Below are 12,817 nucleotides of genomic sequence, written 5' to 3' on the forward strand. Positions count from 1 at the left end.
ACATAATTATTGGCATAAGTTTAATAAGAATCTCTTCTCCTTGTAAACATGACACAATTTGAAACTTGGGTTACTATTACCAAGGCTTTGACTGGAATGTCATATTTGAGAATGGAGCACATAAAATCAGATATGACCAGACAGTTTTAAGGAACTAAGTTTGACTATAGGGAGCCAATGCTTATGAGGTCCTCTTGGAATATCCACCTGGCTTTTGGGTTTCTGGCCTTATAATTAAGGAAGATAGCTTCAAACAGGCCCAGAAAACTTCATATATATTGGAAACCTCAAGAAAGAAGGAACTCACCCAAACCTGTAGGGATTGCAGATGAAGACTGATGACAAGATCTTGACTTGGCTTCTTACCCTCAAGAGGCTTTTAAAAGTCTAATCCGCATTCACTTATTTAAAGTGCCAGCAAAGCAGACTTAAAAAAGCGTAAATGATCAATTACTATTTTTGCTGTGCTTATGCAAATAATTAGGCCGAGTTTAATGAGACTAGATTTATTTTGCAAATTAGTCTTACTTTGATTATCTTTGATAGAAATTAGAGCGATTGTAGAGAGAAATTCTATGTTCCAATAAAAAAATATAGCACATCCTTGTGGGTTGTTGAATTCTATGTTTGCTCCCATTGAGCTTTTTCACCTCCTTGTAAATTGGCTCCTGCTGTTTTGTACATTTTGTCAGTAATTAACATTTCCAATTTTTCTCTCACCCTTCTGACTTGGCGCCACTGAGAACTAAAATCCGACTTCCCAGATCCTTACGAAGAGCATCTAAAAGGGCACCATAAGCAAATGATAGATGTTTCCATGCTCTTCCCTGAAATATAACCATGTCTTTGACACTAATGTACATGCCACCGCTAAAGACATTCACACTGCAAACTGCAAACCAGAAAAACTGGAAGCTGGAACATCACAGCCATCCTTACCCTACCATCTAAAGATACTCTGAGCTCAACCTCTAGAAATCTTTTTGACTGACTTCACCTGGTCCCCAAAATTGGGTTTATAATGTTCTTCATTTATTTACCTTTGCTTTCCTTTTTTGTTTCCACAGAAATGTCCCTCCCCGGAAAAAAAAAATAAGAATAAGTTTCAATGGGCAGAAGGAAAGGTATCAGAATATCCCACCCCCAAATTATGCCTCTTTGTCACATGGATTATTTTGAGTTAAAGGCAATTGTGAGGAAAGCTATGTGAGGAAAGCTCTTTACCTCCTCCTAACTACCTAAAAATAGAGTACAAAATTTCCCTTTTGTAAAGGAAATTTACATTTAAAAAGGAAATTTCCATTTGTAAAGCTGTCTCTTACTAGGGACAGAGCTATACCCAGAGACAACTCTCCTGAGAGACAAAACAAGACAACCCTTACTTACTATATATTTTCTTCCTTCTCTTTTCTATAACTTGCCTCCCCTACCCAGAAGTTCAAACCTCTTTTCATTTGTTTAGACTAAGATAGTATAAAAAGCCTCAATCATCTGCTACCTCCTCAAGTTTTCTTTTTGTTGTGAGTCTCCATGCATATGTACGCAACCAGATCTCTCTTCCTCTGTGTCTTGCTAATCTGTTTCTTACCAGTTTAAGTGAAGGGCTTGGTCAGTGAACCTACAAAGGTAGAGGGGAAAATGGTTTTCCTTCCCTTTACAGCCAAAGACCCTGGAGATGAGTGAAGCTAGGGAATCTGAAGGAGCACACAAGTGGTGACTGATGTGTACAAACAGTAATAAAGTGAGACTCAAGCTCTGACAACCTGGCCTCAAAGTCCGCACGCTTCATTGAATTAGAGATGATTTTATCAACCTCTTTGATAACATTTTTCTTTTTTTTTTTTTTTCAATTTCTCCAGTAGAATGTAAGCGTCTTGAGAAAATGGCATTTGTCCATCTTATTTGTCATTATATCTTCAACATGGAATCCAGTGCCTGACTCAAGAAGATGATGAATACTGGGCCTCCTGGGTGGCTCAGTTGGTTAAGCAACTACCTTAGGCTCAGGTCATGATCCTGGAGTCCCGGGATGGAATCCCACATCCGGCTCCCTGCTTGGCAGGGAGTCTGTTTCTTCTGACCTGTCCCCTCTCATGCCCTCTCTCTCATTCTCTCTCACTCAAATAAATAAATCTCTTAAAAAAAAAAAAAAAGAAGATGCTCACTACACATTTGTAGAATGAATGAATAAAGTGTTCCTAGATGGGAAGTGGATTTTAAGGTGGTATTGTTCCTGTCACTGTTCAAAAAAACACTATTGAGTTACTGCATAGACAAATGAGAGGGGCTGATGAGTGAAGACAATAGAATTGAGAGAAAATGAGACAGACGGTCTAGCTTGCTCACATGTCCAGTCAGCCTTAGCAGTCCTAGAACTCTGAAGGATATCCTTAAAGAAACAGGAAGGAAGCAAAATCAGAAATTCCGGGGCACCTGGGTGGCTCAGTGGGTTAAGCCGCTGCCTTCGGCTCAGGTCATGATCTCAGGGTCCTGGGATCGAGTCCCGCATCCGGCTCTCTGCTCAGCAGGGAGCCTGCTTCCCTCTCTCTCTCTCTCTGCCTGCCTCTCTGCCTACTTGTGATCTCTGTCTGTCAAATAAATAAATAAAATCTTAAAAAAAAAATCAGAAATTCCTTAGGAAGTTTGAAAAAGGAAATGTAGAGAATTGAGCACATTGTATGACATATAGGAAGTTATTTAAAGCAGGTTTTTGAAACTGTAAATCTATAAGTGGGTTATAAAAATCCAGGAACTTCATATAATTTTACACAAAAACATGTCTCTTCATATTCATGTGTAAATTTCTAGGGCATTAGTTTCTCTCATATTTGGAAATAAATCTGTAACTTCCACATGATTAGGAAATACTAAGTGATTACAGCAACTCATGGATAATCTAGACTCATTTTTGAATGAAGAAACCAAGGCCCAAAGATGTTATGCGACCTGCTAAAATTCAAACAATAAATTGGATGACAAGAAGGAACAGGACCCAGGTCTCTTGATTCCCAATTCAGCGTTCTTTACTGTGCCTCTATACCTCCCTGAAATTAAGTCACGGGATACTGCGTGAAGAAAAAAGGAGACTTTGATTTCTTAGAAAAAAAGAGAAAATCTAGACAAATTCATTAGAAAGTTTAAAGCAAATCCTAAGGCTAGAAGAACCTAATGTTTCCCTGAATTAAGGTAAAAAATGCCTCTAAACCTTCGGAAATGTTTATTTTTCAAGGTGGTTATGGAATATGGGAAAGAAGACCTAAATAATAATTCAGCCATTCAGTTGAGAAACGGTAAGAGGTAGATTATCTTTATTTGATATATACATATGAATATATATCAAAATCATCCACAAAAAAAGAATTGTAAAAAAGGATACGAAGGCATCAAACCTATGAAAGTCTAGTGCTCATCTAGAATACAAAGTGAAAAAAAAAAACCCCAAAAAACAAAAATCTAAAAAAACAAAAAAACCTCATGGTGCTTCCTTTTGATTTTCTTTCACAATGTGGTCTCAAGGGTAAATTAAGTAAATGAAATCCTCAATGTCTAGTCCTCATGTGAGGCGGTTCATCACCTTTTGTTCAGAGAACAGGAGACTGTCTGGGAGACCTAAGTTCAAATCTTGCAGTAGCCACTAAATCATGGACATGAACGAGTCAGCTTCTCTGTTTCTCAATTTTTCAGTCTTCAGAGTGGGAGGAAAAATTGATCTTAGTCTTTTTCAAACTTTTTTTAACTGTTTTTTTTTTAATTTTAATTTTTAATTACGACCCACAGTAAGACACATATTTTATGTTATCTGCATGAATAAACATTATGCTTATGACAAATAAAAGTTTCATGTAACAATATTGACCCTTAGTATATTCAGGGCACTCTGGTATTTTCTATTCTATCGGATTATGCCCTGTTTCTTTCTTTTTTTTAAATGCATGTTATGACCCATTAAATTGATTTCATGACCTACCCATGGGTCGTAACCTAAGTTTATGTATGTATTTATTTATTTATTTTTAAGATTTTATTTATTTGACAGAGAGATCACAAGTAGGCAGAGGCAAGCAGAGAGAGAGAGAGGAGGAAGCAGACTCCCTGCCAAGCAGAGAGCCCGATGTGGGGCTCTATCCCAGGAAACTGAGATCATGACCTGAGCCGAAGGCAGAGGCTTAACCCACTGAGCCACCCAGATGCCCCATAACCTAAGTTTAAAAGACATTATGAAAAACATTAAGGTCACTTGTAGCTTTTATATTCTACTGATAAACTCACTACAAGGACCACAAGTCAATAGTAAAATCAATTTACTTGAATTTCTGCCCCCCCCCATTTTGGTGGTAATAATGGACAGTGATAAAGAATTTCAGGTGGCAGGGGCACCTGGGTGGCTCAGTGGGTTAAGCCGCTGCCTACGGCCCAGGTCATGATCTCAGGGTCCTGGGATCGAGTCCCACATCGGGTTCTCTGCTCGGCAGGGAGCCTGCTTTCCCCTCTCTCTCTGCCTGCCTCTCTGTCTACTTGTGATCTCTCTGTCAAATAAATAAATAAAATCTTAAAAAAAAAAAAGAATTTCAGGTGGCCGAAGGGAAAGCAGGAGCTTTAAGCATCCATGAAAGGTTATTCAGCCAGTAAGTAATTTAACATTAACCATAAAGGGAAAAAGACAAGGCATTCACAACTAAATCAGGAAGTTTTTAACTGACATTTTAAAAAGACTATCTGTGAACCTGTTTAAGTTTTAAGAGCTTAAGAGAATGTTTAAGACAGGGAGGAGACTGTGGGGATAGGAAGAAGAGCCGAGAAGGAGAAAAAGAGGAAAACATTCAAGTGTTGGTGGGTGATGCTGGTCCCTCTGATCTTCCCTGGTGGTAGGCTTAGCTCCTGTGAGAAACCTCCTCTCTACCTGTGAAAACTGACCCCCTGAGTCCTGCTGGCATGCCCCACAGCGAGAGCACTCCTTTAGATCCCAAATCTGATCGTTAATATGTCTGCTTAAAATTCTTCAGGAATTCTCGGCAACTCCAGGACAATGTGCAAACCCTTCAGCATGGCACACAAACCATTTCTAATCGGATTGCATGTTCTCCCATATACCCCGACCCCCCCACACACCCCAGGGGTGCAGACGCCATCACCAAATAAGTCAAATTGGGGGACGTCCCCTAAACATCCCTTGTCATGTCTCTGAAACCTTTTTTCAGTTCTTTTCTCTGTCTAAAATACCCTCCTCCCTACTTACCTTTTCTCCTCCCTCAAGTCTTAGCACACATGTCCTTTCTCTGTCATTCTCCACTCCTCTAACACTGTGCTTGCCCCCATCACAGATGCTAACACCATACCTTGCAACATATCTGTTCTTCTTTCCTAGGAGCCCATGAGTTCCTTGAGAGCAGGGGTCATGTCCATCCTATTCATAGGTGAACAGTACCCAGCACATAGTTAAAGTTCCATAAATATCTGTTCACAGAATGAATACTGAAGGACTTTCTTATATTCCACTTGTCCCCGCCGCTGAGAAGAGCTGAAAGTTCTGAAATTCAGTAGGATGATTTCCAGTCAAGTGTAATCAGATTAAGTAGGTAATCCTTCAGTCTCCCAGAAAAACTTTAGCTAAATGTTCACATAACAAGTAAATTGTGAGTTCTGGTTTAAAAAGACGATGATGATTAAGCAGATTGGGAACATCAGGGCCTGGCAACCAACTAAGACAATGTTGTCTTCATAAAAGGACCCCTCCAAAAAAGTTTGGAATTAAGAGTGGAAAGAACTCAGAAAAACCACAATGGAGGATCAACTAGATTTTAGAAAATTTAGCATTTCGACTGTATCCCCTTTATTCATGGAAAAGAGAGAGAGAAGTAAGGCTAGTGGTAAAAATCGTATGTGTGAAAGAAAGCAAAGCACTCATAGCTTATAGCTCTATTCCTACTTCGATTATTTAAAAGAGTAGAATTTCACTAAAACAAGATATCCTTGGTGTGAACAAGGGATCAGGATAATTCATTTTAAAAATATGACAAATAAAATGAGAGAGTCAGTTAAATCCAACAAGGGAAAATGATCAGAGGAACAAAGGTAATAAACATTAGACCCAAGGGAAAATAGAACGAATTATCTGATCTTGGAAAATGAACAGAAGTAAGAGAAAGGAGAGCCCAAAACAAGGAGGGGATGAACCAGATCTTGATTCTAGAGTGACCAAGAAGATGCTTTTGGAATTGAAGTCATTTTAGATTTCGTGTCTTAACAGAAAACACAAGCGGACAACTAGGAAGAAAAAATTTGCTTCTAGGGACATCTGGGTGGCTCAGTCAGTTAAGCATCTCCCTTTGGCTCAGGTCATGATTCCGGAGTACTGGGACCCAGCCCCACATCAGGCTCCCTGCTCAGCGGGGGGCCTGCTTCTGCCCTCTCCCTCTGTGTGCTCTCTTTCTCTCACAAATAAATAAATAAATCTAAAAAAAAAAATCAAAAAATTTTTGCTTCCATTAAATTGCTGATAAGAAACAGGTGAGAGAACACAAAGAATTAAGGACATGGTTAAAATCGTCTGTCTCTATGACCTGCAAAGTATCTTTATTACATAACGATTTCTTTTCATTTCCTAAAGAACAAAGGAACTGAATAAAGCAAGTACATTTATTGGTTATCAGAAAGAATAAGGAAATCTGATTTCAAAAGTATTTTCCACTGAATCAAATTCTAGTCCTCAGTGAACTCTGGGGGGAAATGTCTATGAGTACAAACATATATGAATATACAGTAATAGAACCAGTAAAATTGCAGGAATTTTTGAGGACACTTCAAGATATCAGCATAATCATATTTTCATCGTCATTGGAATTTTGTCCTAAAAATTAATGATGGTTGTTAGTGGGAAAATTCATTTTATTTTTTAGACTTTTTTCTTTTCTTTAGTTGTATTATCAAAGGTTTGACAATGAACATACATTTATGTTAATGTTATATTGTTATGTTTATAATTTATATTGTTAATAATGTTAATTATAATATGTTAATATTATGTTAATAATTTATGTTACTATTACTATTATCCTGAAGAAAAATTCCCTTTCAGCCCCTTTCCCCTACCCCAAACATTCTGAATAGGATAATATTTACAAATTTGATTTATTTGATATCTTATGGTAGAAAAATGAAAAATTTGACCCTATCAATTCCAATTACTCCTAAGATGATTGTAGAAAATTAGACTATTCAAAAGAGCATCACATCCAGTCTCTTAAAACTGGAACCTGGAAGACAGTAGCCACAGCTACTTCTATAACTCCTTCCCTCTGGGCAGAGGTGAACTTTTATTGGGTTACTTGACAATAAGTAAACAAATATGGTTAAGAGGTTTCCTCGATGGAAGGGTCAGAAACTAACTCAGCTGGCTCAGATTTTTAATAGGTGGTTCTATCTTTAAGGACAGAGAGCCCTTCAAAACACTGTTGAAAAGAGCTTTCTGGGAGCGAAGGCCAGGCCAGGAAAAGGGGTGGGGGGGTGGGTTGGGGGGGTGAGGGGTGGAGCTGGGGGAAGCTCCTTGTGTGCTGGAGCCACATGGTCTCTGTTCTTTGGTATTTTCGGAATATCTGCTCCATTCTTATCTCTACAGACCAGATCCTTTCACGTCTTCAAAATTTCTGTTCTCTGATTTTGGCCTGTGCATGGCTTTTTCTAGGCCATAAAGCTGCCTCCAGTCATGACGCTACGGAGCAATCAGCCACTGGCAGCTAAAACAAACTCCCAGAGAGCCGATTTCATGTCGGTTCTAAGAGAAGCTGTGGATGGGCTCAGGGTGGCTGAGATGGACAGACCTGTTGCAGTCAGCCAGGGTAGAGGAGCCGGAAGCCCTCATCATCGTGGCCATCTAGGTGCACCTCTTCCACAGAGCCTTTTCTGCGGTCCTTTGCAGAGAAAGGACGTGGTGCTAATGACTATCCAAAATATATTCATTACCTTTTTCTAAGCAACTTTGGATGAATCATTGTATTTGGTAATGAGATGAAATGTTACTGTGTAGTTCATCCTTGCCTCTTCTGCACCACTCACTAGGTATCCCGTTGTTCCTTTTTTTGGCTGCCAAGGGCCCCAATCCCAGGCCTTCCTTTCCAAGGAATAACCCAAAAGCATCTACACCCTTTCTCCCCCTCCAGTCTCGTTCCTATAGCAACTGGCTTTTTCCTGGGTAAAATAGATCCCCTAACCCATACTGAAGTACTTATGACTGGCAAAGTGATTTCATGGCAAGCCATCTGACCTCTCAAGGACTTAGTTTACTTATCCCTAAAGTGACAAAACCTGGACTGATTGACCCACAGGATGTTTTCTAGTACAATGTTCTAAGTTCCGAAGACAAAAGTTGAGGATCACCAGCACAAGGCTACTTTTAAAGACCATTTAACAGCCGAATGGATAAAGAAGATGTGGTCCATACACACAATGAAGTATTACTCAGCCATCAGAAATAAGGAATACCCAACTTTTGCATCAACAGGGATGGGACTGGAGGAGATTATGCTGAGTGAAATAAGTCAGCAGAGAGTCAATTATCATATGGTTTCACTTTCTTGTGGAGCATAAGGCATGACATGGAGGACATTAGAAGCAAGAAGGGAAAAATGAAGGGGAGGAAATCAGAGGGGGAGAGGAACCATGAGAGGCTATGGACTCCAGGAAAGAAACTGAGGGTTTTACAAGGGGAGGGGAATGGGGGGATGGGTGAGCCTGGTGGTGGGTATTAAGGAGGACACGGATTGCATGGAGCACTGGGTGTTATGTGCAAACAATGAATCACGGAACAATACATCAAAAACTAATGATGAAAAAAAAACTAATGATGTACTATATGGTGACTAACATAACACAATAATAAATTAATAAATAAATAAAATAGTTCAAAGGGGAAAAAAAGGCAATTCTAAATCATAAGAATAGCTAACATACACTTCATGCTTATTATGTATCGGACACTCCTCTTAAGAGTTTTACATATAATACTTCCTTTGATCCTGAGAACAACCCAGATAAGAGTGTGTGTTAATTAGAATCATATTCACTGTGGTAAAAAATACAAGCTGGCAACATGTACCGTAAATAAAGTCAAAGTTTATTTCTCGTTGACATCACAAGCCAGGATGGGTGTTCCTGCTCCTTGGAGGTTTGCTTCTATTTGGTGATTCAGAAAGCCAGGCCTGTGTGTGTGTGTGTGTGTGTGTGTGTGTGTGTGTAGCTCAGCCACTTCCTAGATCTCTCTGTCCTCTGCTTCTAGCTACAGAAGGGAAAAGAGGGTACAGAGAAGAGTCATGAACTTGCCAGGAACTGAGGGGTCCCATGTCATATGAAGGTCACAAACTGGCAACTTGGGCCAGATCGGGCTCAAAGACAAGATGGGTTTTGTTTGGTTCATTACATGAATCAGTGGTCCACACTAAAAAAAGGAGAGCTCACAGTTTTAAAAAATTTAGTCATTCTTGAAACATGAGAAGACCTGGCAACTCTGCCTGGCCAGCATTTCACCCCCCTCTGCCCGTCCCCCCAGCAGCAGGAATGCCTTTTGACCACTGCCCGGATCCCCCAGCTCCCCTAGCCCTGCTTCAGTTCCTTTACAGAATTTCAATTCATTGGCAGCACAGGAATTGGCAACCCTGGCTCGATGGACCTGTCTGGGTGTCACAGCTAAGGAAGCGAGACATGGAGAAACCAAGTGACTCACCCATCCACACCACTTTTTCTGACATAACAGAGCTAATAGAGCTCATCTGAGGGTGCTCTGTCCATCCATATCTTCCTTTCTCCTGCTCATACTTTCTCCCAAAGAGATTTGGAAAGGAAGCGCACAATCTGAGGAAATTAGGTTTCAAGCGGGAAGAGAGACAAGGATGATGTCAACCAGCGGATAAGCTAGAGAGGCCCACTGACTGGAAGTCAAGAAACGTGGGTAGGAAATTATTAAAGGGAGGAAGTGGAAGGAAAAGAGAGATTCCATGCATAATAAGGGCACAGGAGAGAGGCTCCCATGGAGAGCTAGAGTGAGGCGAGGAGACAGAGCAAGGAAGGCACCCAGGGGCTTTGCTTCTCTAGAGATGAGAGCCTGACAGGAAAGCAGCTGCGAACAGAAAAAAGGAGGCCGCCAAATAGAGACTAAAATCAAAACTGATCAGAAAAAATACTTCCACATCGTAAGAGATTTCTTCTTCAGCTTTATTTCTTTTGAACAACAGCAACAGAAGCTGTGTGAAGGAAGGCCGAGACTTCTCAAGGTTGCCCGAGAACTTATTTTTTTTTTTTTTAAGATTTTATTTATTTATTTGACAGAGAGAGAGAGATCACAAGTAGGCAGAGAGGCAGGCAGAGAGAGGAAGGGAAGCAGGCTCCCTGCTGAGCAGAGAGCCCGATGCGGGACTCGATCCCAGGACCCTGAGATCATGACCTGAGCCGAAGGCAGCGGCTTAACCCACTGAGCCACCCAGGTGCCCCTGCCCGAGAACTTATTAACAGGAGATCGAAGCAATTATCTAAAAACAATTAGACTCAGCAAGAAGAAAGAAAGAAAGAAAGAAAGAAAGAAAGAAAGAAAGAAAGAAAGAAAGAGAGGGAGGAAGGGAGAGAGGGAGAGAGAAAAGAATCTTCCCGAAACCAAAATGCAACCTGGGGAATTTTACCAAGAATTTGCTGTTTAAGCGTTCAGCAAAAGTTTTTCTCCAAAGAAAAATGAACCAAGACTGAGGCATGGGACTTTCTCTTGGCAGGGGGTGGGGGTGACACGACTGGTTCTGGGCGAGTCCATAGAATTCACTGAGAATGCTGTTGTGCGCCTTCAGTACAAAGATTAGTAGAGAGAAGTGGCAAAATGATCTTTGAGATCCTGACTGGTGCCAAAGAGTAAGGAAGGAGTAATGTAGTCAGTTTATTACATTTAAAAAATTATGTGTAATTAGCACATAAAGTCAGAAGGCCAGGATGCTGCCACTAATAGGCTGGTTCGCTGTGAGCCAATCACTTCGATTCTCTTAAGACTCAGTTTCCTCAGCTGTGAAGTGAGGTGTTTGGGGTGATTTTCAAGGTGTTATTCCCAGATCAGCAGCAGCAGCTCAGGAGAACTTGTTAGAAATGCAAATACTTAGGTCTCATCCCAGACCTAACTGATGCCCTGTACTCTGTGTTGTACCCAGCCCTCTGAGTGAGAACCTAGAAAGTGTGAGAACTCCAGAACAAAGGATGTTCTCCATCTATTACCATAACTATGCGAATTCCAATGAGAGAGGAAAGAGAGCTACGTTCCTAGCAGCTGGCATTAAAGAGTTTTTAAAAGATAGTCAGTGTGACAAGGCATGATTATTTGTTTCATACGAGGAAAGTGTTCAGTTCCCTTCTCCTTCTGCTGCTTTCTGTCAAATAAATAAATAAAATCTTTAAAATAATAAAATAAAATAATAATAATAAAATAAACAAATATAATTCCAAGAAAGAACTTTAAAAAAAAAGAAAGGAAGAAAGTGTTCAGTTAACCATTTGATTTTATGAAACGTAAGAACAGTCGCGAAACGGCTTCCACTGTTCCAACAGTGAAACGAAGTGCACTGAAGCTAAGTTAAAAACCACAGATGACAGGATGGGGACAAGCACATAGGCATCGGCAGTGATCTCCCTGTGAGGGTACATACAGATTGGGAGAGGTTCAGTGTGCTGAGAGTAAAGAGAAGAAGGATCCACCCCTTTCAGTGTCTAAGTTCTATACTTTAAAAAAATAGACTGACGCTCACTGAAGGAACTGCCTTATAATTAGCTACCTTATTTTAATAATACTTGTGTTTATAAAAAAAATCTTCAAGGCTCATTGGAAGTTTTAGTGGAGTCATAGAACTCAAAGGTTGAGTTCTAATACCAAAAGGCAAGAGAGAACACAAGCCAAGAAGCAAAATAAATGAGAAAAATCAATTTTATAATCAACTTCTCTCTGTCTGTCTCCACTGAAGACAAATATGACTGCAAAACTGAGGGATTTTAGTTTGCTTTCCATATTACCCTCTTCTTAGTCTTCCCACTCTGCTTTAAGAGACCTGCCTTTTTATTTCTTTTCCATCTCAGTCATTTATGCTTGTTAATTCATTGACTCTTAACACTTGAGTATGAATAAACTTTGTGATGTGCTATGTCAACCATGCCTTTTCATGTTGTTTTTCATAATGAATTCTAGAATGAAAGGTCCTATCATCTGTGAAAGGAGCTCCAGGTATCATCTAATAGGTTGAGAAATTTTTGAATGGAGCAGAAAAGCCTCCAAGGTCAGTAAGGAGAATTCTGAAAGTCCATCGACTTAGTGATCTTCTTAGTAACCTTCTTAGGGCAATTGGGAGCAGTGGTGGTAGAAGTAGAATAGCAGGGCAAGTAAAGTAGCAGGGGAGGTGGAGTAGCAGGAAGTGGAGTAGCAAGGGAGGTGGAGTAGCAGGGGTGGTGAAGTAGCAGGGGTGGTGGAGTAGCAGGGGTGGTGGAGTAGCAAGGGTGGTGGAGTAGAAGGGGAGGTGGAGTAGCAGGGGAGGTGGAGTAGCAGGAAGTGGAGTAGCAGGGGAGGTGGAGTAGCAGGGGTGGTGGAGTAGCAGGGGTGGTGGAGTAGCAGGGATGGTGGAGTAGCAGGTAGGGGGAGCTGGGAGCAATCCTGAAGCCCATGGTAAAATGAGTAGAGACTATACTTGCCTTTCTGCTAAAAGAATTTTCTCCCAAAAGTAAAACATTCTGCAGGTTGGCTAGGCAAGACAGTCTTATTAGTTGTCACAAAATCTCTCCCAGGACTGAAGTCTTCCTACCTTCTAGGTCA

Source organism: Meles meles, chromosome 7 (genome assembly GCF_922984935.1).
Source record: "Meles meles chromosome 7, mMelMel3.1 paternal haplotype, whole genome shotgun sequence".
Lineage (NCBI taxonomy): Eukaryota > Metazoa > Chordata > Mammalia > Carnivora > Mustelidae > Meles > Meles meles.